We start from the raw sequence: 26738 nt of genomic DNA, 5'->3' as shown, positions 1-26738 counted from the left end.
TACATGCAGCAGAGCTATCTCTCAAGGTATATATTTAATGCATAGAGGGCTCCATGCAGCAGAGCTATCTCTCAAGGTATATATTTAATGCATAGAGGACTACATGCAGCAGAGCTATCTCTCAAGGTATATATTTAATGCAAAGCAGACTACATGCAGCAGAGCTATCTCTCAGGTTATATATTTAATGCAAAGCAGACTCCATGCAGCAGAGCTATCTCTTAAGGTATATATTTAATGCAAAGCAGACTACATGCAGCAGAGCTATCTCTCAGGTTATATATTTAATGCAAAGCAGACTCCATGCAGCAGAGCTATCTCTCAGGTTATATATTTAATGCATAGAGGACTACATGCAGCAGAGCTATCTCTCAAGGTATATATTTAATGCATAGAGGACTACATGCAGCAGAGCTATCTCTCAAGGTATATATTTAATGCATAGAGGACTACATGCAGCAGAGCTATCTCTCAAGGTTATATATTTAATGCATAGAGGACTACATGCAGCAGAGCTATCTCTCAGGTTATATATTTAATGCATAGAGGACTACATGCAGCAGAGCTATCTCTCAGGTTATATATTTAATGCATAGAGGACTACATGCAGCAGAGCTATCTCTCAGGTTATATATTTAATGCATAGAGGACTACATGCAGCAGAGCTATCTCTCAAGGTATATATTTAATGCATAGAGGACTACATGCAGCAGAGCTATCTCTCAAGGTTATATATTTAATGCATAGAGGACTACATGCAGCAGAGCTATCTCTCAGGTTATATATTTAATGCATAGAGGACTACATGCAGCAGAGCTATCTCTCAAGTTATATATTTAATGCATAGAGGACTACATGCAGCAGAGCTATCTCTCAAGGTTATATATTTAATGCATAGAGGACTTCATGCAGCAGAGCTATCTCTCAGGTTATATATTTAATGCATAGAGGACTACATGCAGCAGAGCTATCTCTCAGGTTATATATTTAATGCATAGAGGACTACATGCAGCAGAGCTATCTCTCAGGTTATATATTTAATGCATAGAGGACTACATGCAGCAGAGCTATCTCTCAAGGTATATATTTAATGCATAGAGGACTACATGCAGCAGAGCTATCTCTCAAGGTTATATATTTAATGCATAGAGGACTCCATGCAGCAGAGCTGTCTCTCAGGTTATATATTTAATGCATAGAGGACTACATGCAGCAGAGCTGTCTCTCAGGTTATATATTTAATGCATAGAGGACTACATGCAGCAGAGCTATCTCTCAAGGTTATATATTTAATGCATAGAGGACTCCATGCAGCAGAGCTATCTCTCAAGGTTATATATTTAATGCATAGAGGACTCCATGCAGCAGAGCTGTCTCTCAGGTTATATATTTAATGCATAGAGGACTACATGCAGCAGAGCTATCTCTCAGGTTATATATTTAATGCATAGAGGACTACATGCAGCAGAGCTATCTCTCAAGGTATATATTTAATGCATAGAGGACTACATGCAGCAGAGCTATCTCTCAAGGTTATATATTTAATGCATAGAGGACTACATGCAGCAGAGCTATCTCTCAGGTTATATATTTAATGCATAGAGGACTACATGCAGCAGAGCTATCTCTCAGGTTATATATTTAATGCATAGAGGACTACATGCAGCAGAGCTATCTCTCAAGGTATATATTTAATGCATAGAGGACTTCATGCAGCAGAGCTATCTCTCAGGTTATATATTTAATGCACTGAGGACTACATGCAGCAGAGCTATCTCTCAGGTTATATATTTAATGCAAAGCAGACTACATGCAGCAGAGCTATCTCTCAGGTTATATATTTAATGCATAGAGGACTACATGCAGCAGAGCTATCTCTCAAGGTATATATTTAATGCAAAGCAGACTACATGCAGCAGAGCTATCTCTCAGGTTATATATTTAATGCATAGAGGACTACATGCAGCAGAGCTATCTCTCAAGGTATATATTTAATGCATAGAGGACTACATGCAGCAGAGCTATCTCTCGGGTTATATATTTAATGCATAGAGGACTACATGCAGCAGAGCTATCTCTCAAGGTATATATTTAATGCATAGAGGACTACATGCAGCAGAGCTATCTCTCGGGTTATATATTTAATGCATAGAGGACTACATGCAGCAGAGCTATCTCTCAAGGTATATATTTAATGCATAGAGGACTACATGCAGCAGAGCTATCTCTCAAGGTTATATATTTAATGCATAGAGGACTACATGCAGCAGAGCTATCTCTCAGGTTATATATTTAATGCATAGAGGACTACATGCAGCAGAGCTATCTCTCAAGGTATATATTTAATGCATAGAGGACTTCATGCAGCAGAGCTATCTCTCAGGTTATATATTTAATGCATAGAGGACTACATGCAGCAGAGCTATCTCTCAAGTTATATATTTAATGCATAGAGGACTTCATGCAGCAGAGCTATCTCTCAGGTTATATATTTAATGCAAAGCAGACTCCATGCAGCAGAGCTATCTCTCAGGTTATATATTTAATGCAAAGCAGACTCCATGCAGCAGAGCTATCTCTCAGGTTATATATTTAATGCATAGAGGACTCCATGCAGCAGAGCTATCTCTCAGGTTATATATTTAATGCATAGAGGAATCCATGCAGCAGAGCTATCTCTCAAGGTATATATTTAATGCATAGAGGACTACATGCAGCAGAGCTATCTCTCAGGTTATATATTTAATGCATAGAGGACTACATGCAGCAGAGCTGTCTCTCAGGTTATATATTTAATGCATAGAGGACTACATGCAGCAGAGCTATCTCTCAAGGTATATATTTAATGCATAGAGGACTACATGCAGCAGAGCTATCTCTCAAGTTATATATTTAATGCATAGAGGACTACATGCAGCAGAGCTATCTCTCAGGTTATATATTTAATGCATAGAGGACTACATGCAGCAGAGCTATCTCTCAAGGTATATATTTAATGCATAGAGGACTACATGCAGCAGAGCTATCTTTCAAGTTATATATTTAATGCATAGAGGACTACATGCAGCAGAGCTATCTCTCAAGTTATATATTTAATGCATAGAGGACTACATGCAGCAGAGCTATCTCTCTGGTTATATATTTAATGCATAGAGGACTACATGCAGCAGAGCTATCTCTCAAGGTATATATTTAATGCATAGAGGACTACATGCAGCAGAGCTATCTCTCAGGTTATATATTTAATGCATAGAGGACTACATGCAGCAGAGCTATCTCTCAGGTTATATATTTAATGCATAGAGGACTACATGCAGCAGAGCTATCTCTCAAGGTATATATTTAATGCATAGAGGACTACATGCAGCAGAGCTATCTCTCAGGTTATATATTTAATGCATAGAGGACTACATGCAGCAGAGCTATCTCTCAAGGTATATATTTAATGCATAGAGGACTACATGCAGCAGAGCTATCTTTCAAGTTATATATTTAATGCATAGAGGACTACATGCAGCAGAGCTATCTCTCAAGTTATATATTTAATGCATAGAGGACTACATGCAGCAGAGCTATCTCTCAGGTTATATATTTAATGCATAGAGGACTACATGCAGCAGAGCTATCTCTCAGGTTATATATTTAATGCATAGAGGACTGCATGCAGCAGAGCTATCTCTCAGGTTATATATTTAATGCATAGAGGACTACATGCAGCAGAGCTATCTCTCAAGGTATATATTTAATGCAAAGCAGACTACATGCAGCAGAGCTATCTCTCAGGTTATATATTTAATGCATAGAGGACTACATGCAGCAGAGCTATCTCTCAAGTTATATATTTAATGCATAGAGGACTACATGCAGCAGAGCTATCTCTCAAGTTATATATTTAATGCATAGAGGACTACATGCAGCAGAGCTATCTCTCAAGTTATATATTTAATGCATAGAGGACTACATGCAGCAGAGCTATGTCTCAAGTTATATATTTAATGCATAGAGGACTACATGCAGCAGAGCTATCTCTCAGGTTATATATTTAATGCATAGAGGACTACATGCAGCAGAGCTATCTCTCAAGTTATATATTTAATGCATAGAGGACTCCATGCAGCAGAGCTATCTCTCAGGTTATATATTTAATGCATAGAGGACTCCATGCAGCAGAGCTATCTCTCAAGGTATATATTTAATGCATAGAGGACTTCATGCAGCAGAGCTATCTCTCAGGTTATATATTTAATGCATAGAGGACTACATGCAGCAGAGCTATCTCTCAAGGTATATATTTAATGCAAAGCAGACTACATGCAGCAGAGCTATCTCTCAGGTTATATATTTAATGCATAGAGGACTACATGCAGCAGAGCTATCTCTCAAGTTATATATTTAATGCATAGAGGACTACATGCAGCAGAGCTATCTCTCAAGGTATATATTTAATGCATAGAGGACTACATGCAGCAGAGCTATCTCTCAGGTTATATATTTAATGCATAGAGGACTACATGCAGCAGAGCTATCTCTCAGGTTATATATTTAATGCATAGAGGACTACATGCAGCAGAGCTATCTCTCAAGGTATATATTTAATGCATAGAGGACTACATGCGGCAGAGCTATCTCTCAGGTTATATATATAATGCATAGAGGACTACATGCAGCAGAGCTATCTCTCAAGGTATATATTTAATGCAAAGCAGACTACATGCAGCAGAGCTATCTCTCAGGTTATATATTTAATGCAAAGCAGACTCCATGCAGCAGAGCTATCTCTCAAGGTATATATTTAATGCATAGAGGACTACATGCAGCAGAGCTATCTCTCAAGGTATATATTTAATGCATAGAGGACTACATGTAGCAGAGCTATCTCTCAAGTTATATATTTAATGCATAGAGGACTACATGCAGCAGAGCTATCTCTCAGGTTATATATTTAATGCATAGAGGACTACATGCAGCAGAGCTATCTCTCAAGGTATATATTTAATGCATAGAGGACTACATGCAGCAGAGCTATCTCTCAAGGTTATATATTTAATGCATAGAGGACTTCATGCAGCAGAGCTATCTCTCAAGGTTATATATTTAATGCATAGAGGACTACATGCAGCAGAGCTATCTCTCAGGTTATATATTTAATGCATAGAGGACTACATGCAGCAGAGCTATCTCTCAGGTTATATATTTAATGCATAGAGGACTACATGCAGCAGAGCTATCTCTCAAGGTATATATTTAATGCATAGAGGACTTCATGCAGCAGAGCTATCTCTCAGGTTATATATTTAATGCATAGAGGACTACATGCAGCAGAGCTATCTCTCAAGTTATATATTTAATGCATAGAGGACTTCATGCAGCAGAGCTATCTCTCAGGTTATATATTTAATGCAAAGCAGACTACATGCAGCAGAGCTATCTCTCAAGTTATATATTTAATGCATAGAGGACTCCATGCAGCAGAGCTATCTCTCAGGTTATATATTTAATGCATAGAGGACTCCATGCAGCAGAGCTATCTCTCAGGTTATATATTTAATGCAAAGCAGACTCCATGCAGCAGAGCTATCTCTCAGGTTATATATTTAATGCATAGAGGACTCCATGCAGCAGAGCTATCTCTCAGGTTATATATTTAATGCATAGAGGAATCCATGCAGCAGAGCTATCTCTCAAGGTATATATTTAATGCATAGAGGACTACATGCAGCAGAGCTATCTCTCAGGTTATATATTTAATGCATAGAGGACTACATGCAGCAGAGCTGTCTCTCAGGTTATATATTTAATGCATAGAGGACTACATGCAGCAGAGCTATCTCTCAAGGTATATATTTAATGCATAGAGGACTACATGCAGCAGAGCTATCTCTCAAGTTATATATTTAATGCATAGAGGACTACATGCAGCAGAGCTATCTCTCAGGTTATATATTTAATGCATAGAGGACTACATGCAGCAGAGCTATCTCTCAAGGTATATATTTAATGCATAGAGGACTACATGCAGCAGAGCTATCTTTCAAGTTATATATTTAATGCATAGAGGACTACATGCAGCAGAGCTATCTCTCAAGTTATATATTTAATGCATAGAGGACTACATGCAGCAGAGCTATCTCTCAGGTTATATATTTAATGCATAGAGGACTACATGCAGCAGAGCTATCTCTCAGGTTATATATTTAATGCATAGAGGACTGCATGCAGCAGAGCTATCTCTCAGGTTATATATTTAATGCATAGAGGACTACATGCAGCAGAGCTATATCTCAAGTTATATATTTAATGCATAGAGGACTACATGCAGCAGAGCTATCTCTCAGGTTATATATTTAATGCATAGAGGACTACATGCAGCAGAGCTATCTCTCAGGTTATATATTTAATGCATAGAGGACTACATGCAGCAGAGCTATCTCTCAGGTTATATATTTAATGCATAGAGGAATACATGCAGCAGAGCTATCTCTCAGGTTATATATTTAATGCATAGAGGACTACATGCAGCAGAGCTATCTCTCAGGTTATATATTTAATGCATAGAGGACTACATGCAGCAGAGCTATCTCTCAGGTTATATATTTAATGCATAGAGGAATACATGCAGCAGAGCTATCTCTCAAGTTATATATTTAATGCATAGAGGACTCCATGCAGCAGAGCTATCTCTCAGGTTATATATATAATGCATAGAGGACTACATGCGGCAGAGCTATCTCTCAGGTTATATCTTTAATGCATAGAGGACTACATGCAGCAGAGCTATCTCTCAGGTTATATATTTAATGCATAGAGGACTACATGCAGCAGAGCTATCTCTCAGGTTATATATTTAATGCATAGAGGAATACATGCAGCAGAGCTATCTCTCAAGTTATATATTTAATGCATAGAGGACTCCATGCAGCAGAGCTATCTCTCAGGTTATATATTTAATGCATAGAGGACTACATGCAGCAGAGCTATCTCTCAAGGTATATATTTAATGCAAAGCAGACTACATGCAGCAGAGCTATCTCTCAGGTTATATATTTAATGCATAGAGGACTACATGCAGCAGAGCTATCTCTCAAGGTATATATTTAATGCATAGAGGACTACATGCGGCAGAGCTATCTCTCAGGTTATATCTTTAATGCATAGAGGACTACATGCAGCAGAGCTATCTCTCAAGGTATATATTTAATGCAAAGCAGACTACATGCAGCAGAGCTATCTCTCAGGTTATATATTTAATGCAAAGCAGACTACATGCAGCAGAGCTATCTCTCAGGTTATATATTTAATGCAAAGCAGACTACATGCAGCAGAGCTATCTCTCAGGTTATATATTTAATGCATAGAGGACTACATGCAGCAGAGCTATCTCTCAGGTTATATATTTAATGCATAGAGGACTACATGCAGCAGAGCTATCTCTCAGGTTATATATTTAATGCATAGAGGACTACATGCAGCAGAGCTATCTCTCAAGGTATATATTTAATGCATAGAGGACTACATGCAGCAGAGCTATCTCTCAAGGTATATATTTAATGCATAGAGGACTACATGCAGCAGAGCTATCTCTCAAGGTATATATTTAATGCATAGAGGACTACATGCAGCAGAGCTATCTCTCAAGGTTATATATTTAATGCATAGAGGACTCCATGCAGCAGAGCTATCTCTCAAGGTATATATTTAATGCATAGAGGACTTCATGCAGCAGAGCTATCTCTCAGGTTATATATTTAATGCATAGAGGACTACATGCAGCAGAGCTATCTCTCAAGGTATATATTTAATGCAAAGCAGACTACATGCAGCAGAGCTATCTCTCGGGTTATATATTTAATGCATAGAGGACTCCATGCAGCAGAGCTGTCTCTCAGGTTATATATTTAATGCATAGAGGACTACATACAGCAGAGCTATCTCTCAAGTTATATATTTAATGCACTGAGGACTACATGCAGCAGAGCTATCTCTCAAGGTATATATTTAATGCATAGAGGGCTACATGCAGCAGAGCTATCTCTCAAGTTATATATTTAATGCATAGAGGACTCCATGCAGCAGAGCTATCTCTCAAGTTATATATTTAATGCATAGAGGACTATATGCAGCAGAGCTATCTCTCAGGTTATATATTTAATGCATAGAGGACTATATGCAGCAGAGCTATCTCTCAAGTTATATATTTAATGCATAGAGGACTCCATGCGGCAGAGCTATCTCTCAGGTTATATATTTAATGCACTGAGGACTACATGCAGCAGAGCCATCTCTCAAGTTATATATTTAATGCATAGAGGACTATATGCAGCAGAGCTATCTCTCAGGTTATATATTTAATGCACTGAGGACTACATGCAGCAGAGCTATCTCTCAGGTTATATATTTAATGCATAGAGGACTCCATGCAGCAGAGCTATCTCTCAGGTTATATATTTAATGCATAGAGGACTCCATGCAGCAGAGCTATCTCTCAGGTTATATATTTAATGCAAAGCGGACTACATGCAGCAGAGCTATCTCTCAAGTTATATATTTAATGCATAGAGGACTCCATGCAGCAGAGCTATCTCTCAAGTTATAGGCGTTACATAAGCAGAGCCATTGGACAGCAGAGCTATCTCTCAGGTTATATATATAATGCATAGAGGACTCCATGCAGCAGAGCTATCTCTCAAGTTATATATTTAATGCACAGAGGACCACATGCAGCAGAGCTATCTCTCAGGTTATATATTTAATGCACAGAGGATTCCATGCAGCAGAGCTATCTCTCAGGTTATATATTTAATGCATAGAGGACTCCATGCAGCAGAGCTATCTCTCAGGTTATATATTTAATGCATAGAGGACTCCATGCAGCAGAGCTATCTCTCAAGTTATATATTGAATGCATAGAGGACTCCATGCAGCAGAGCTATCTCTCAGGTTATATATTTAATGCAAATCGGACTACATGCAGCAGAGCTATCTCTCAAGTTATATATTTAATGCATAGAGGATTCCATGCAGCAGAGCTATCTCTCAGGTTATATATTTAATGCATAGAGGACTCCATGCAGCAGAGCTATCTCTCAGGTTATATATTTAATGCATAGAGGACTCCATGCAGCAGAGCTATCTCTCAGGTTATATATTTAATGCAAAGCGGACTACATGCAGCAGAGCTATCTCTCAAGTTATATATTTAATGCATAGAGGACTCCATGCAGCAGAGCTATCTCTCAAGTTATAGGCGTTACATAAGCAGAGCCATTGGACAGCAGAGCTATCTCTCAGGTTATATATATAATGCATAGAGGACTCCATGCAGCAGAGCTATCTCTCAAGTTATATATTTAATGCACAGAGGATTCCATGCAGCAGAGCTATCTCTCAGGTTATATATTTAATGCATAGAGGACCACATGCAGCAGAGCTATCTCTCAGGTTATATATTTAATGCATAGAGGGCTACATGCGGCAGAGCTATCTCTCAGGTTATATATTTAATGCACAGAGGATTCCATGCAGCAGAGCTATCTCTCAGGTTATATATTTAATGCATAGAGGGCTACATGCAGCAGAGCTATCTCTCAGGTTATATATTTAATGCATAGAGGGCTACATGCGGCAGAGCTATCTCTCAAGTTATATATTTAATGCAAAGCGGACTACATGCAGCAGAGCTATCTCTCAAGTTATATATTTAATGCACTGAGGACTCCATGCAGCAGAGCTATCTCTCAAGTTATATATTTAATGCATAGAGGACTCCATGCAGCAGAGCTATCTCTCAGGTTATATATATAATGCATAGAGGACTACATGCAGCAGAGCTATCTCTCAAGGTATATATTTAATGCATAGAGGACTACATGCAGCAGAGCTATCTCTCAAGTTATATATTTAATGCATAGAGGACTCCATGCAGCAGAGCTATCTCTCATGTTATATATTTAATGCATAGAGGGCTACATGCGGCAGAGCTATCTCTCAAGTTATATATTTAATGCACAGAGGACTCCATGCAGCAGAGCTATCTCTCAGGTTATATATTTAATGCACTGAGGACTACATGCAGCAGAGCTATCTCTCAGGTTATATATTTAATGCATAGAGGACTACATGCAGCAGAGCTATCTCTCAGGTTATATATTTAATGCATAGAGGGCTACATGCGGCAGAGCTATCTCTCAAGTTATATATTTAATGCAAAGGGGACTACATGCAGCAGAGCTATCTCTCAAGTTATATATTTAATGCACTGAGGACTCCATGCAGCAGAGCTATCTCTCAAGTTATATATTTAATGCATAGAGGACTCCATGCAGCAGAGCTATCTCTCAGGTTATATATATAATGCATAGAGGACTACATGCAGCAGAGCTATCTCTCAAGGTATATATTTAATGCATAGAGGACTACATGCAGCAGAGCTATCTCTCAAGTTATATATTTAATGCATAGAGGACTCCATGCAGCAGAGCTATCTCTCAAGGTATATATTTAATGCATAGAGGACTACATGCAGCAGAGCTATCTCTCAGGTTATATATTTAATGCATAGAGGACTACATGCAGCAGAGCTATCTCTCAGGTTATATATTTAATGCATAGAGGACTACATGCAGCAGAGCTATCTCTCAGGTTATATATTTAATGCATAGAGGACTACATGCAGCAGAGCTATCTCTCGGGTTATATATTTAATGCATAGAGGACTACATGCAGCAGAGCTATCTCTCAAGGTATATATTTAATGCATAGAGGACTACATGCAGCAGAGCTATCTCTCAGGTTATATATTTAATGCATAGAGGACTCCATGCAGCAGAGCTATCTCTCAAGGTATATATTTAATGCATAGAGGACTCCATGCAGCAGAGCTATCTCTCAGGTTATATATTTAATCCATAGAGGACTCCATGCAGCAGAGCTATCTCTCAGGTTATATATTTAATGCACTGAGGACTACATGCAGCAGAGCTATCTCTCAGGTTATATATTTAATGCACTGAGAACTACATGCAGCAGAGCTATCTCTCAGGTTATATATTTAATGCATAGAGGACTACATGCAGCAGAGCTATCTCTCAGGTTATATATTTAATGCATAGAGGACTACATGCAGCAGAGCTATCTCTCAAGGTATATATTTAATGCAAAGCGGACTACATGCAGCAGAGCTATCTCTCAGGTTATATATTTAATGCATAGAGGACTCCATGCAGCAGAGCTATCTCTCAGGTTATATATTTAATGCACTGAGGACTACATGCAGCAGAGCTATCTCTCAAGTTATATATTTAATGCATAGAGGACTACATGCAGCAGAGCTATCTCTCAGGTTATATATTTAATGCATAGAGGACTACATGCAGCAGAGCTGTCTCTCAGGTTATATATTTAATGCATAGAGGACTACATGCAGCAGAGCTATCTCTCAAGGTATATATTTAATGCATAGAGGACTACATGTAGCAGAGCTATCTCTCAAGGTATATATTTAATGCATAGAGGACTCCATGCAGCAGAGCTATCTCTCAGGTTATATATTTAATGCATAGAGGACTACATGCAGCAGAGCTATCTCTCAGGTTATATATTTAATGCATAGAGGACTACATGCAGCAGAGCTATCTCTCAAGTTATATATATAATGCATAGAGGACTACATGCAGCAGAGCTATCTCTCAGGTTATATATTTAATGCATAGAGGACTACATGCAGCAGAGCTATCTCTCAGGTTATATATTTAATGCATAGAGGACTACATACAGCAGAGCTATCTCTCAAGTTATATATTTAATGCATAGAGGACTACATGTAGCAGAGCTATCTCTCAGGTTATATATTTAATGCATAGAGGACTACATGCAGCAGAGCTATCTCTCAAGGTATATATTTAATGCATAGAGGACTACATGCAGCAGAGCTATCTCTCAAGTTATATATTTAATGCATAGAGGACTCCATGCAGCAGAGCTATCTCTCAGGTTATATATTTAATGCATAGAGGACTACATGCAGCAGAGCTATCTCTCAAGGTATATATTTAATGCATAGAGGACTACATGCAGCAGAGCTATCTCTCAAGTTATATATTTAATGCATAGAGGACTCCATGCAGCAGAGCTATCTCTCAGGTTATATATTTAATGCATAGAGGACTACATGCAGCAGAGCTATCTCTCAAGGTATATATTTAATGCATAGAGGACTACATGCAGCAGAGCTATCTCTCAAGGTATATATTTAATGCATAGAGGACTACATGCAGCAGAGCTATCTCTCAGGTTATATATTTAATGCATAGAGGATTCCATGCAGCAGAGCTATCTCTCAGGTTATATATTTAATGCATAGAGGACTCCATGCAGCAGAGCTATCTCTCAGGTTATATATTTAATGCATAGAGGACTACATGCAGCAGAGCTATCTCTCAAGTTATATATATAATGCATAGAGGACTCCATGCAGCAGAGCTATCTCTCAGGTTATATATTTAATGCATAGAGGACTACATGCAGCAGAGCTATCTCTCAAGTTATATATATAATGCATAGAGGACTACATGCAGCAGAGCCATCTCTCAGGTTATATATTTAATGCATAGAGGACTCCATGCAGCAGAGCTATCTCTCAGGTTATATATTTAATGCATAGAGGACTACATGCAGCAGAGCTATCTCTCAGGTTATATATTTAATGCAAAGCAGACTACATGCAGCAGAGCTATCTCTCAGGTTATATATTTAATGCATAGAGGGCTACATGCGGCAGAGCTATCTCTCAAGTTATATATATAATGCACAGAGGATTCCATGCAGCAGAGCTATCTCTCAAGTTATATATATAATGCACAGAGGATTCCATGCAGCAGAGCTATCTCTCAAGGTATATATTTAATGCATAGAGGATTCCATGCAGCAGAGCTATCTCTCAAGTTATATATTTAATGCATAGAGGACTACATGCAGCAGAGCTATCTCTCAAGGTATATATTTAATGCATAGAGGATTCCATGCAGCAGAGCTATCTCTCAAGTTATATATTTAATGCATAGAGGACTACATGCAGCAGAGCTATCTCTCAGGTTATATATTTAATGCACAGAGGACTACATGCAGCAGAGCTATCTCTCAGGTTATATATATATAATGCATAGAGGACTCCATGCAGCAGAGCTATCTCTTAGGTTATATATATAATGCATAGAGGACTACATGCAGCAGAGCTATCTCTCAAGGTATATATTTAATGCATAGAGGACTCCATGCAGCAGAGCTATCTCTCAGGTTATATATTTAATGCACAGAGGACTACATGCAGCAGAGCTATCTCTCAAGGTATATATTTAATGCATAGAGGACTACATGCAGCAGAGCTATCTCTCAAGTTATATATATAATGCATAGAGGACTACATGCAGCAGAGCCATCTCTCAGGTTATATATTTAATGCACTGAGGACTCCATGCAGCAGAGCTATCTCTCAGGTTATATATTTAATGCATAGAGGACTCCATGCAGCAGAGCTATCTCTCAGGTTATATATTTAATGCATAGAGGACTCCATGCAGCAGAGCTATCTCTCAGGTTATATATTTAATGCATAGAGGACTCCATGCAGCAGAGCTATCTCTCAGGGTTATATATTTAATGCACAGAGGACTACATGCGGCAGAGCTATCTCTCAGGTTATATATTTAATGCATAGAGGATTCCATGCAGCAGAGCTATCTCTCAGGTTATATATTTAATCCATAGAGGACTACATGCAGCAGAGCTATCTCTCAGGTTATATATTTAATGCACAGAGGACTACATGCGGCAGAGCTATCTCTCGGGTTATATATTTAATGCACAGAGGACTACATGCAGCAGATCTATCTCTCAGGTTATATATTTAATGCACAGAGGACTACATGCGGCAGAGCTATCTCTCAAGTTATATATTTAATGCACAGAGGACTACATGCAGCAGATCTATCTCTCAGGGTTATATATTTAATGCACAGAGGACTACATGCAGCAGAGCTATCTCTCAGGTTATATATTTAATGCACAGAGGACTACATGCGGCAGAGCTATCTCTCGGGTTATATATTTAATGCACAGAGGACTACATGCAGCAGATCTATCTCTCAGGTTATATATTTAATGCACAGAGGACTACATGCAGCAGAGCTATCTCTCAGGTTATATATTTAATGCATAGAGGACTCCATGCAGCAGAGCTATCTCTCAGGTTATATATTTAATGCACAGAGGACTACATGCGGCAGAGCTATCTCTCGGGTTATATATTTAATGCACAGAGGACTACATGCAGCAGAGCTATCTCTCAGGTTATATATTTAATGCATAGAGGACTACATGCAGCAGAGCTATCTCTCAGGTTATATATTTAATGCATAGAGGACTCCATGCAGCAGAGCTATCTCTCAGGTTATATATTTAATGCATAGAGGACTACATGCAGCAGAGCTATCTCTCAGGTTATATATTTAATGCACAGAGGACTACATGCAGCAGAGCTATCTCTCAAGTTATATATTTAATGCATAGAGGACTACATGCAGCAGAGCTATCTCTCAGGTTATATATTTAATGCACAGAGGACTACATGCAGCAGAGCTATCTCTCAAGTTATATATTTAATGCATAGAGGACTCCATGCAGCAGAGCTATCTCTCAGGTTATATATTTAATGCATAGAGGACTCCATGCAGCAGAGCTATCTCTCAAGTTATATATTTAATGCACAGAGGACTCCATGCAGCAGAGCTATCTCTCAGGTTATATATTTAATGCATAGAGGACTACATGCAGCAGAGCTATCTCTCAAGTTATATATTTAATGCATAGAGGACTACATGCAGCAGAGCTATCTCTCAAGGTATATATTTAATGCATAGAGGACTACATGCAACAGAGCTATCTCTCAAGTTATATATTTAATGCACTGAGGACTACATGCAGCAGAGCTATCTCTCAAGGTATATATTTAATGCATAGAGGACTACATGCAGCAGAGCTATCTCTCAGGTTATATATTTAATGCATAGAGGACTACATGCAGCAGAGCTATCTCTCAGGTTATATATTTAATGCACTGAGGACTACATGCAGCAGAGCTATCTCTCAAGTTATATATTTAATGCATAGAGGACTCCATGCAGCAGAGCTATCTCTCAAGTTATATATTTAATGCATAGAGGACTACATGCAGCAGAGCTATCTCTCAAGTTATATATTTAATGCATAGAGGACTACATGCAGCAGAGCTATCTCTCAAGTTATATATTTAATGCATAGAGGACTACATGCAGCAGAGCTATCTCTCAAGTTATATATTTAATGCATAGAGGACTACATGCAGCAGAGCTATCTCTCAGGTTATATATTTAATGCATAGAGGACTCCATGCAGCAGAGCTATCTCTCAAGGTATATATTTAATGCATAGAGGACTACATGCAGCAGAGCTATCTCTCAGGTTATATATTTAATGCATAGAGGACTACATGCAGCAGAGCTATCTCTCAGGTTATATATTTAATGCACTGAGGACTACATGCTGCAGAGCTATCTCTCAAGGTATATATTTAATGCATAGAGGACTACATGCAGCAGAGCTATCTCTCAGGTTATATATTTAATGCATAGAGGACTACATGCAGCAGAGCTATCTCTCAAGTTATATATTTAATGCATAGAGGACTACATGCAGCAGAGCTATCTCTCAAGGTATATATTTAATGCATAGAGGACTACATGCAGCAGAGCTATCTCTCAAGGTATATATTTAATGCATAGAGGACTACATGCAGCAGAGCTATCTCTCAGGTTATATATTTAATGCACTGAGGACTACATGCAGCAGAGCTATCTCTCAAGGTATATATTTAATGCATAGAGGACTACATGCAGCAGAGCTATCTCTCAGGTTATATATTTAATGCATAGAGGACTACATGCAGCAGAGCTATCTCTCAAGTTATATATTTAATGCATAGAGGACTACATGCAGCAGAGCTATCTCTCAGGTTATATATTTAATGCATAGAGGACTACATGCAGCAGAGCTATCTCTCAGGTTATATATTTAATGCACAGAGGACTACATGCAGCAGAGCTATCTCTCAAGTTATATATTTAATGCATAGAGGACTCCATGCAGCAGAGCTATCTCTCAGGTTATATATTTAATGCATAGAGGACTCCATGCAGCAGAGCTATCTCTCAAGTTATATATTTAATGCACAGAGGACTACATGCAGCAGAGCTATCTCTCAGGTTATATATTTAATGCATAGAGGACTACATGCAGCAGAGCTATCTCTCAAGGTATATATTTAATGCATAGAGGACTACATGCAGCAGAGCTATCTCTCAAGGTATATATTTAATGCATAGAGGACTACATGCAGCAGAGCTATCTCTCAGGTTATATATTTAATGCACTGAGGACTACATGCAGCAGAGCTATCTCTCAAGGTATATATTTAATGCATAGAGGACTACATGCAGCAGAGCTATCTCTCAGGTTATATATTTAATGCATAGAGGACTACATGCAGCAGAGCTATCTCTCAAGTTATATATTTAATGCATAGAGGACTACATGCAGCAGAGCTATCTCTCAGGTTATATATTTAATGCATAGAGGACTACATGCAGCAGAGCTATCTCTCAGGTTATATATTTAATGCACAGAGGACTACATGCAGCAGAGCTATCTCTCAAGTTATATATTTAATGCATAGAGGACTCCATGCAGCAGAGCTATCTCTCAGGTTATATATTTAATGCATAGAGGACTCCATGCAGCAGAGCTATCTCTCAAGTTATATATTTAATGCACAGAGGACTCCATGCAGCAGAGCTATCTCTCAGGTTATATATTTAATGCATAGAGGACTACATGCAGCAGAGCTATCTCTCAAGTTATATATTTAATGCATAGAGGACTACATGCAGCAGAGCTATCTCTCAAGGTATATATTTAATGCATAGAGGACTACATGCAACAGAGCTATCTCTCAAGTTATATATTTAATGCACTGAGGACTACATGCAGCAGAGCTATCTCTCAAGGTATATATTTAATGCATAGAGGACTACATGCAGCAGAGCTATCTCTCAGGTTATATATTTAATGCATAGAGGACTACATGCAGCAGAGCTATCTCTCAGGTTATATATTTAATGCACTGAGGACTACATGCAGCAGAGCTATCTCTCAAGTTATATATTTAATGCATAGAGGACTCCATGCAGCAGAGCTATCTCTCAAGTTATATATTTAATGCATAGAGGACTACATGCAGCAGAGCTATCTCTCAAGTTATATATTTAATGCATAGAGGACTACATGCAGCAGAGCTATCTCTCAAGTTATATATTTAATGCATAGAGGACTACATGCAGCAGAGCTATCTCTCAAGTTATATATTTAATGCATAGAGGACTACATGCAGCAGAGCTATCTCTCAGGTTATATATTTAATGCATAGAGGACTCCATGCAGCAGAGCTATCTCTCAAGGTATATATTTAATGCATAGAGGACTACATGCAGCAGAGCTATCTCTCAGGTTATATATTTAATGCATAGAGGACTACATGCAGCAGAGCTATCTCTCAGGTTATATATTTAATGCACTGAGGACTACATGCAGCAGAGCTATCTCTCAAGGTATATATTTAATGCATAGAGGACTACATGCAGCAGAGCTATCTCTCAGGTTATATATTTAATGCATAGAGGACTACATGCAGCAGAGCTATCTCTCAAGTTATATATTTAATGCATAGAGGACTACATGCAGCAGAGCTATCTCTCAAGGTATATATTTAATGCATAGAGGACTACATGCAGCAGAGCTATCTCTCAAGGTATATATTTAATGCATAGAGGACTACATGCAGCAGAGCTATCTCTCAGGTTATATATTTAATGCACTGAGGACTACATGCAGCAGAGCTATCTCTCAAGGTATATATTTAATGCATAGAGGACTACATGCAGCAGAGCTATCTCTCAGGTTATATATTTAATGCATAGAGGACTACATGCAGCAGAGCTATCTCTCAAGTTATATATTTAATGCATAGAGGACTACATGCAGCAGAGCTATCTCTCAGGTTATATATTTAATGCATAGAGGACTACATGCAGCAGAGCTATCTCTCAAGGTATATATTTAATGCATAGAGGACTACATGCAGCAGAGCTATCTCTCAGGTTATATATTTAATGCACTGAGGACTACATGCAGCAGAGCTATCTCTCAAGGTATATATTTAATGCATAGAGGACTACATGCAGCAGAGCTATCTCTCAGGTTATATATTTAATGCATAGAGGACTACATGCAGCAGAGCTATCTCTCAGGTTATATATTTAATGCACTGAGGACTACATGCAGCAGAGCTATCTCTCAAGGTATATATTTAATGCATAGAGGACTACATGCAGCAGAGCTATCTCTCTGGTTATATATTTAATGCATAGAGGACTACATGCAGCAGAGCTATCTCTCTGGTTATATATTTAATGCATAGAGGACTACATGCAGCAGAGCTATCTCTCAAGGTTATATATTTAATGCATAGAGGACTACATGCAGCAGAGCTATCTCTCAGGTTATATATTTAATGCATAGAGGACTACATGCAGCAGAGCTATCTCTCAAGGTATATATTTAATGCATAGAGGACTCCATGCAGCAGAGCTATCTCTCATGTTATATATTTAATGCATAGAGGACTACATGCAGCAGAGCTATCTCTCAGGTTATATATTTAATGCATAGAGGACTACATGCAGCAGAGCTATCTCTCTGGTTATATATTTAATGCATAGAGGACTACATGCAGCAGAGCTATCTCTCAAGGTTATATATTTAATGCATAGAGGACTACATGCAGCAGAGCTATCTCTCAGGTTATATATTTAATGCATAGAGGACTACATGCAGCAGAGCTATCTCTCAAGGTATATATTTAATGCATAGAGGACTCCATGCAGCAGAGCTATCTCTCAGGTTATATATTTAATGCATAGAGGACTCCATGCAGCAGAGCTATCTCTCAAGTTATATATTTAATGCATAGAGGACTCCATGCAGCAGAGCTATCTCTCAGGTTATATATTTAATGCACTGAGGACTCCATGCAGCAGAGCTATCTCTCAAGTTATATATTTAATGCACTGAGGACTACATGCAGCAGAGCTATCTCTCAAGTTATATATTTAATGCACTGAGGACTACATGCAGCAGAGCTATCTCTCAAGTTATATATTTAATGCATAGAGGACTACATGCAGCAGAGCTATCTCTCAGGTTATATATTTAATGCATAGAGGACTACATGCAGCAGAGCTATCTCTCAGGTTATATATTTAATGCACTGAGGACTACATGCAGCAGAGCTATCTCTCAAGGTATATATTTAATGCACTGAGGACTACATGCAGCAGAGCTATCTCTCAGGTTATATATTTAATGCAAAGCAGACTACATGCAGCAGAGCTATCTCTCAGGTTATATATTTAATGCACTGAGGACTACATGCAGCAGAGCTATCTCTCAGGTTATATATTTAATGCAAAGCAGACTACATGCAGCAGAGCTATCTCTCAGGTTATATATTTAATGCATAGAGGACTCCATGCAGCAGAGCTATCTCTCAGGTTATATATTTAATGCACTGAGGACTCCATGCAGCAGAGCTATCTCTCAAGTTATATATTTAATGCACTGAGGACTACATGCAGCAGAGCTATCTCTCAGGTTATATATTTAATGCACTGAGGACTACATGCAGCAGAGCTATCTCTCAAGTTATATATTTAATGCATAGAGGACTACATGCAGCAGAGCCATCTCTCAGGTTATATATTTAATGCATAGAGGACTACATGCAGCAGAGCTATCTCTCAAGTTATATATTTAATGCATAGAGGACTACATGCAGCAGAGCTATCTCTCAAGTTATATATTTAATGCACTGAGGACTACATGCAGCAGAGCTATCTCTCAAGTTATATATTTAATGCACTGAGGACTACATGCAGCAGAGCTATCTCTCAAGTTATATATTTAATGCATAGAGGACTACATGCAGCAGAGCTATCTCTCAGGTTATATATTTAATGCATAGAGGACTCCATGCAGCAGAGCTATCTCTCAGGTTATATATTTAATGCACTGAGGACTACATGCAGCAGAGCTATCTCTCAAGTTATATATTTAATGCATAGAGGACTCCATGCAGCAGAGCTATCTCTCAAGTTATATATTTAATGCACTGAGGACTACATGCAGCAGAGCTATCTCTCAAGTTATATATTTAATGCACTGAGGACTACATGCAGCAGAGCTATCTCTCAGGTTATATATTGAATGCATAGAGGAGTACATGCAGCAGAGCTATCTCTCAGGTTATATATTTAATGCACAGAGGACTCCATGCAGCAGAGCTATCTCTCAGGTTATATATTTAATGCATAGAGGACTACATGCAGCAGAGCTATCTCTCAGGTTATATATTTAATGCATAGAGGACTCCATGCAGCAGAGCTATCTCTCAGGTTATATATTTAATGCATAGAGGACTACATGCAGCAGAGCTATCTCTCAGGTTATATATTTAATGCATAGAGGACTACATACAGCAGAGCTATCTCTCAAGTTATATATTTAATGCATAGAGGATTCCATGCAGCAGAGCTATCTCTCAGGTTATATATTTAATGCATAGAGGACTACATGCAGCAGAGCTATCTCTCAAGTTATATATTTAATGCATAGAGGACTACATGCAGCAGAGCTATCTCTCAGGTTATATATTTAATGCATAGAGGACTACATGCAGCAGAGCTATCTCTCAAGGTATATATTTAATGCATAGAGGATTCCATGCAGCAGAGCTATCTCTCAGGTTATATATTTAATGCATAGAGGACTACATGCAGCAGAGCTATCTCTCAAGTTATATATTTAATGCATAGAGGATTCCATGCAGCAGAGCTATCTCTCAGGTTATATATTTAATGCACTGAGGACTACATGCAGCAGAGCTATCTCTCAAGTTATATATTTAATGCATAGAGGACTACATGCAGCAGAGCTATCTCTCAAGTTATATATTTAATGCAAAGCAGACTACATGCAGCAGAGCTATCTCTCAGGTTATATATATAATGCATAGAGGACTACATGCAGCAGAGCTATCTCTCAAGTTATATATTTAATGCATAGAGGACTACATGCAGCAGAGCTATCTCTCAGGTTATATATTTAATGCATAGAGGACTACATGCAGCAGAGCTATCTCTCAGGTTATATATTTAATGCATAGAGGACTACATGCAGCAGAGCTATCTCTCAAGGTATATATTTAATGCATAGAGGAATACATGCAGCAGAGCTATCTCTCAGGTTATATATTTAATGCATAGAGGACTCCATGCAGCAGAGCTATCTCTCAGGTTATATATTTAATGCATAGAGGACTACATACAGCAGAGCTATCTCTCAAGTTATATATTTAATGCATAGAGGATTCCATGCAGCAGAGCTATCTCTCAGGTTATATATTTAATGCACTGAGGACTACATGCAGCAGAGCTATCTCTCAAGTTATATATTTAATGCATAGAGGACTACATGCAGCAGAGCTATCTCTCAGGTTATATATTTAATGCATAGAGGACTACATGCAGCAGAGCTATCTCTCAAGGTATATATTTAATGCACTGAGGACTACATGCAGCAGAGCTATCTCTCAGGTTATATATTTAATGCAAAGCAGACTACATGCAGCAGAGCTATCTCTCAGGTTATATATTTAATGCACTGAGGACTACATGTAGCAGAGCTATCTCTCAGGTTATATATTTAATGCATAGAGGACTACATGCAGCAGAGCTATCTCTCAAGGTATATATTTAATGCAAAGCAGACTACATGCAGCAGAGCTATCTCTCAGGTTATATATTTAATGCATAGAGGACTACATGCAGCAGAGCTATCTCTCAAGGTATATATTTAATGCAAAGCAGACTACATGCAGCAGAGCTATCTCTCAGGTTATATATTTAATGCATAGAGGACTACATGCAGCAGAGCTATCTCTCAGGTTATATATTTAATGCATAGAGGACTCCATGCAGCAGAGCTATCTCTCAGGTTATATATTTAATGCATAGAGGACTACATGCAGCAGAGCTATCTCTCTGGTTATATATTTAATGCATAGAGGACTACATGCAGCAGAGCTATCTCTCAAGTTATATATTTAATGCATAGAGGACTTCATGCAGCAGAGCTATCTCTCAGGTTATATATTTAATGCATAGAGGACTACATGCAGCAGAGCTATCTCTCAAGTTATATATTTAATGCATAGAGGACTACATGCAGCAGAGCTATCTTTCAAGTTATATATTTAATGCATAGAGGACTACATGTAGCAGAGCTATCTCTCAGGTTATATATTTAATGCATAGAGGACTACATGCAGCAGAGCTATCTCTCAAGTTATATATTTAATGCATAGAGGACTCCATGCAGCAGAGCTATCTCTCAGGTTATATATTTAATGCATAGAGGACTACATGCAGCAGAGCTATCTCTCAGGTTATATATTTAATGCATAGAGGACTACATACAGCAGAGCTATCTCTCAAGTTATATATTTAATGCATAGAGGATTCCATGCAGCAGAGCTATCTCTCAGGTTATATATTTAATGCATAGAGGACTACATGCAGCAGAGCTATCTCTCAAGGTATATATTTAATGCATAGAGGACTACATGCAGCAGAGCTATCTCTCAGGTTATATATTTAATGCATAGAGGACTACATGCAGCAGAGCTATCTCTCAGGTTATATATTTAATGCATAGAGGACTACATACAGCAGAGCTATCTCTCAAGTTATATATTTAATGCATAGAGGGCTACATACAGCAGAGCTATCTCTCAGGTTATATATTTAATGCATAGAGGGCTACATGCAGCAGAGCTATCTCTCAAGGTATATATTTAATGCATAGAGGACTCCATGCAGCAGAGCTATCTCTCAAGGTATATATTTAATGCACAGAGGACTACATGCGGCAGAGCTATCTCTCAAGTTATATATTTAATGCAAAGCAGACTACATGCAGCAGAGCTATCTCTCAAGTTATATATTTAATGCATAGAGGACTACATGCAGCAGAGCTATCTCTCAAGTTATATATTTAATGCAAAGCAGACTACATGCAGCAGAGCTATCTCTCAAGTTATATATTTAATGCATAGAGGACTACATGCAGCAGAGCTATCTCTCAAGTTATATATTTAATGCATAGAGGACTCCATGCAGCAGAGCTATCTCTCAGGTTATATATTTAATGCATAGAGGACTCCATGCAGCAGAGCTATCTCTCAAGTTATATATTTAATGCATAGAGGACTCCATGCAGCAGAGCTATCTCTCAAGTTATATATTTAATGCATAGAGGACTACATGCAGCAGAGCTATCTCTCAAGGTATATATTTAATGCATAGAGGACTACATGCAACAGAGCTATCTCTCAAGTTATATATTTAATGCACTGAGGACTACATGCAGCAGAGCTATCTCTCAAGGTATATATTTAATGCATAGAGGACTACATGCAGCAGAGCTATCTCTCAAGGTATATATTTAATGCATAGAGGACTACATGCAACAGAGCTATCTCTCAAGTTATATATTTAATGCACTGAGGACTACATGCAGCAGAGCTATCTCTCAGGTTATATATTTAATGCACAGAGGACTCCATGCAGCAGAGCTATCTCTCAGGTTATATATATAATGCATAGAGGACTACATGCAGCAGAGCTATCTCTCAGGTTATATATTTAATGCATAGAGGACTACATGCAGCAGAGCTATCTCTCAGGTTATATATTTAATGCACAGAGGACTCCATGCAGCAGAGCTATCTCTCAGGTTATATATATAATGCATAGAGGACTACATGCAGCAGAGCTATCTCTCAGGTTATATATTTAATGCATAGAGGACTACATGCAGCAGAGCTATCTCTCAAGTTATATATTTAATGCATAGAGGACTCCATGCAGCAGAGCTATCTCTCAGTTTATAGGCGTCACATAAGCAGAGCCGTTAGACAGCAGAGCTAGCCCTCCTCAGACGGGTCACACGTGCGCCCCCTCTTGGCTCGGACTTTGGACAGCAACGTAAAAGCTCAGATCAAGAAATGCCACAGGCACAACGTAGCGCCTAAAGCTATGATCTAGCTTGTGAGTAGGCACTAGGGCAGACGCGTTGCCCTCCTCACACTAAGGGGCAGAGTTACAGCCCCCTTGCGCCACTTTTGCGTCACTTTTCCCATGTGAAAAGTGGCGCAAGGGGCTTGTAACTCTGCCCCTAGGCATTCACGTGTGGTCACTGGGTTTAAAACACGGGCACCCTGTCTCCACGTGGCACGGCGGATTCACTAGATAGCGCCTCCTGGCACCCGGGCGCCTCGCTGCGTTTTGAAACATGCCCAGGGCCCCCACCGCTGGTGCCCTGCGGTGGGTCCCGCACCCCAGCTGTGCTGTGCCTTCATAAGGCTTCCACCCTCCCTCCCCCCCGCCTTCTCTTGTGCACCCTTGGACGTGCGGCACACCTTGCACTAGTGAGCCCGGGGGTGCCCGCCGTGCCCCGGGGGCACTCGGACCCGACCCCTCAGACCTGTGCTGTGAGGCCCCCACCCCTCTGAATCCATGCCCCAGACACACACCACCTGTGTCCTCGCCCCCCCCCCCCCCCCATGAATGTGGCTGCCCCTGCTGCCCCCAGACCGCCCTCCGTGGGACCGGCCCCCCCTCTGCCACCTTTGCCCCCCGTGCTCTGGAGTCTGGACTGGCACCGCGCGATGTGCCCCCGAATCACCCTTCTGTGCCCCCCGCCAGCGCCTCGATACCTGCCCCGGGGCTTCGGTGAGGAGGTTGAGCCATGTGCCCCCTCTGCCCTGAATGTGCCCCTGGCCTTTGAGCCTGCTTCCCTCTGTTTGTGTGAATCGCCCACGTGTGCCCAGGTGGTGACTCCTGTACCCTGAGAGCTGCCCCCCGTGTGCCCCATGGGTTCCCACCCACGTGTGCCCACTACCAGCGCCTCGATTCCTGCCCCGGTGCCTCGTTGAGGAGGTGGAGATGCCACATGCCCCCTGTGCCATGAAGCCGGTGCCACCGGCGCGCCTCGAAGACCCCGTCAGCACAAACACAGCGGAACAAAGCGCTGCAAAGCGCTGCGAGGCGCCTCCTGCTCACACTCCACCCGGCGCTCACCACTGCCACTCACGGCCTGGCCAGCGTGGCCCGGGCACGGGATTCACCACCCACCAGGGACGTCACCACCCCCACTCACAGACCAGTGAGAGCACCCCCACTCACACTCACATGCCAGCGACTGCACTCACACTCCAGCAAGTGCACTAACCCTCACTCACAGACCAGTGAGAGCAACCACTCACACTCACACTCCAACAAGTGCACTAACCCTCACTCACAGACCAGTGAGAGCAACCACTCACACTCACACTCCAACAAGTGCACTAACCCTCACTCACAGACCAGTGAGAGCAACCACTCACACTCCACTCACACTCCACTCACACTCCACTCACCAGCGACTGCACTCACACTCCAGCAAGTGCACTAACCCTCACTCACAGACCAGTGAGAGCAACCACTCACACTCACACTCCAGCAAGTGCACTAACCCTCACTCACAGACCAGTGGGAGCAACCACTCACACTCACACTCCAGCAAGTGCACTAACCCTCACTCACAGACCAGTGGGAGCAACCACTCACACTCACACTCCAGCAAGTGCACTAACCCTCACTCACAGACCAGTGGGAGCAACCACTCACACTCACACTCCAGCAAGTGCACTAACCCTCACTCACAGACCAGTGGGAGCAACCACTCACACTCACACTCCAGCAAGTGCACTAACCCTCATTCACAGACCAGTGGGAGAAACCACTCACACTCACACTCCACTCACGCTCCAGCGACTGCACTCACACCCCAGTGAGAGCACTCACCCTCACTCACTCCAGCGCTTGCACACCTCATCTCACTCCCTCCAGCGCGTGCACGCAGCTCGCACTCACCTCGGCTCCCCTCAGGGTCCCACAGACTGCAGCGCTCAGAAGCTCCCGCCTCCTCCAGGGGGCGCTGGGGCTATCGAAGGGGTACCGGGGGCTTTGGGGGCTCTGGGGGTCTCGGGGGTCCCTGACACGTCCAGCCGGGGTTCTGGGGGTTATGAGGCGGTGCTCCTGTCTGCTCCACTCCCTGTCCAGGCTCTGTCCGGCCTCCCCCCGCGGGCACTTATATACTCCTGTCCTCGGGCCCATACAATGCCCATTAATGAGTAATCCGAGGGCGTGAGGTGCGCGCGCCCTGCCCCTCCCGCGCCCTCTCCGAGGCCAGAGGCCTGGCACCGAGGGCCCGAAGCGTGGACCCGAAGCGGGCACCGCAGGGCCGGTCCTCAAACCCCCCCCCCTCCCCCCCCACACCCACCACACCCTCGGGAGGCATGATGGGCCCCGGGCCAGGCCTGACCCTACCTGACCGAGAGAGAGCCCCCCCCACCCTCAGGAGCCATGGCCCCCCCCCAGGGGGACCAGGCCTGACCCTACCTGGCCGAGAGAGAGCCCCCCCCACCCTCAGGAGCC

The 26738-nt window shown here is 40.7% G+C and overlaps 2 protein-coding genes across 2 annotated transcripts in view; both read right to left on the bottom strand.

Annotated features, from left to right (window-relative positions):
- The window catches only part of LOC144752231 (gap junction beta-1 protein-like), a 103489-nt gene extending 77176 nt beyond the window's left edge, over window positions 1-26313 (bottom strand). Inside the window, exon 1 of the mRNA XM_078640221.1 lies at window positions 26175-26313. The gene's annotated coding sequence lies outside the window, so the exon portion shown is untranslated. The remainder of the gene's footprint in view (window positions 1-26174) is intronic.
- LOC144752232 (gap junction beta-1 protein-like) overlaps window positions 1-26313 on the bottom strand; it is a 92749-nt gene extending 66436 nt beyond the window's left edge. Inside the window, exon 1 of the mRNA XM_078640222.1 lies at window positions 26175-26313. The gene's annotated coding sequence lies outside the window, so the exon portion shown is untranslated. The remainder of the gene's footprint in view (window positions 1-26174) is intronic.
- Window positions 26314-26738: the final 425 nt, after the last annotated feature.

The sequence above is a fragment of the Lissotriton helveticus genome, chromosome 4_2 (genome assembly GCF_964261635.1).
Source record: "Lissotriton helveticus chromosome 4_2, aLisHel1.1, whole genome shotgun sequence".
In the NCBI taxonomy this organism is placed as follows: Eukaryota; Metazoa; Chordata; class Amphibia; order Caudata; family Salamandridae; genus Lissotriton; species Lissotriton helveticus.
This window is presented reverse-complemented; position numbering and strand designations above follow the sequence as displayed.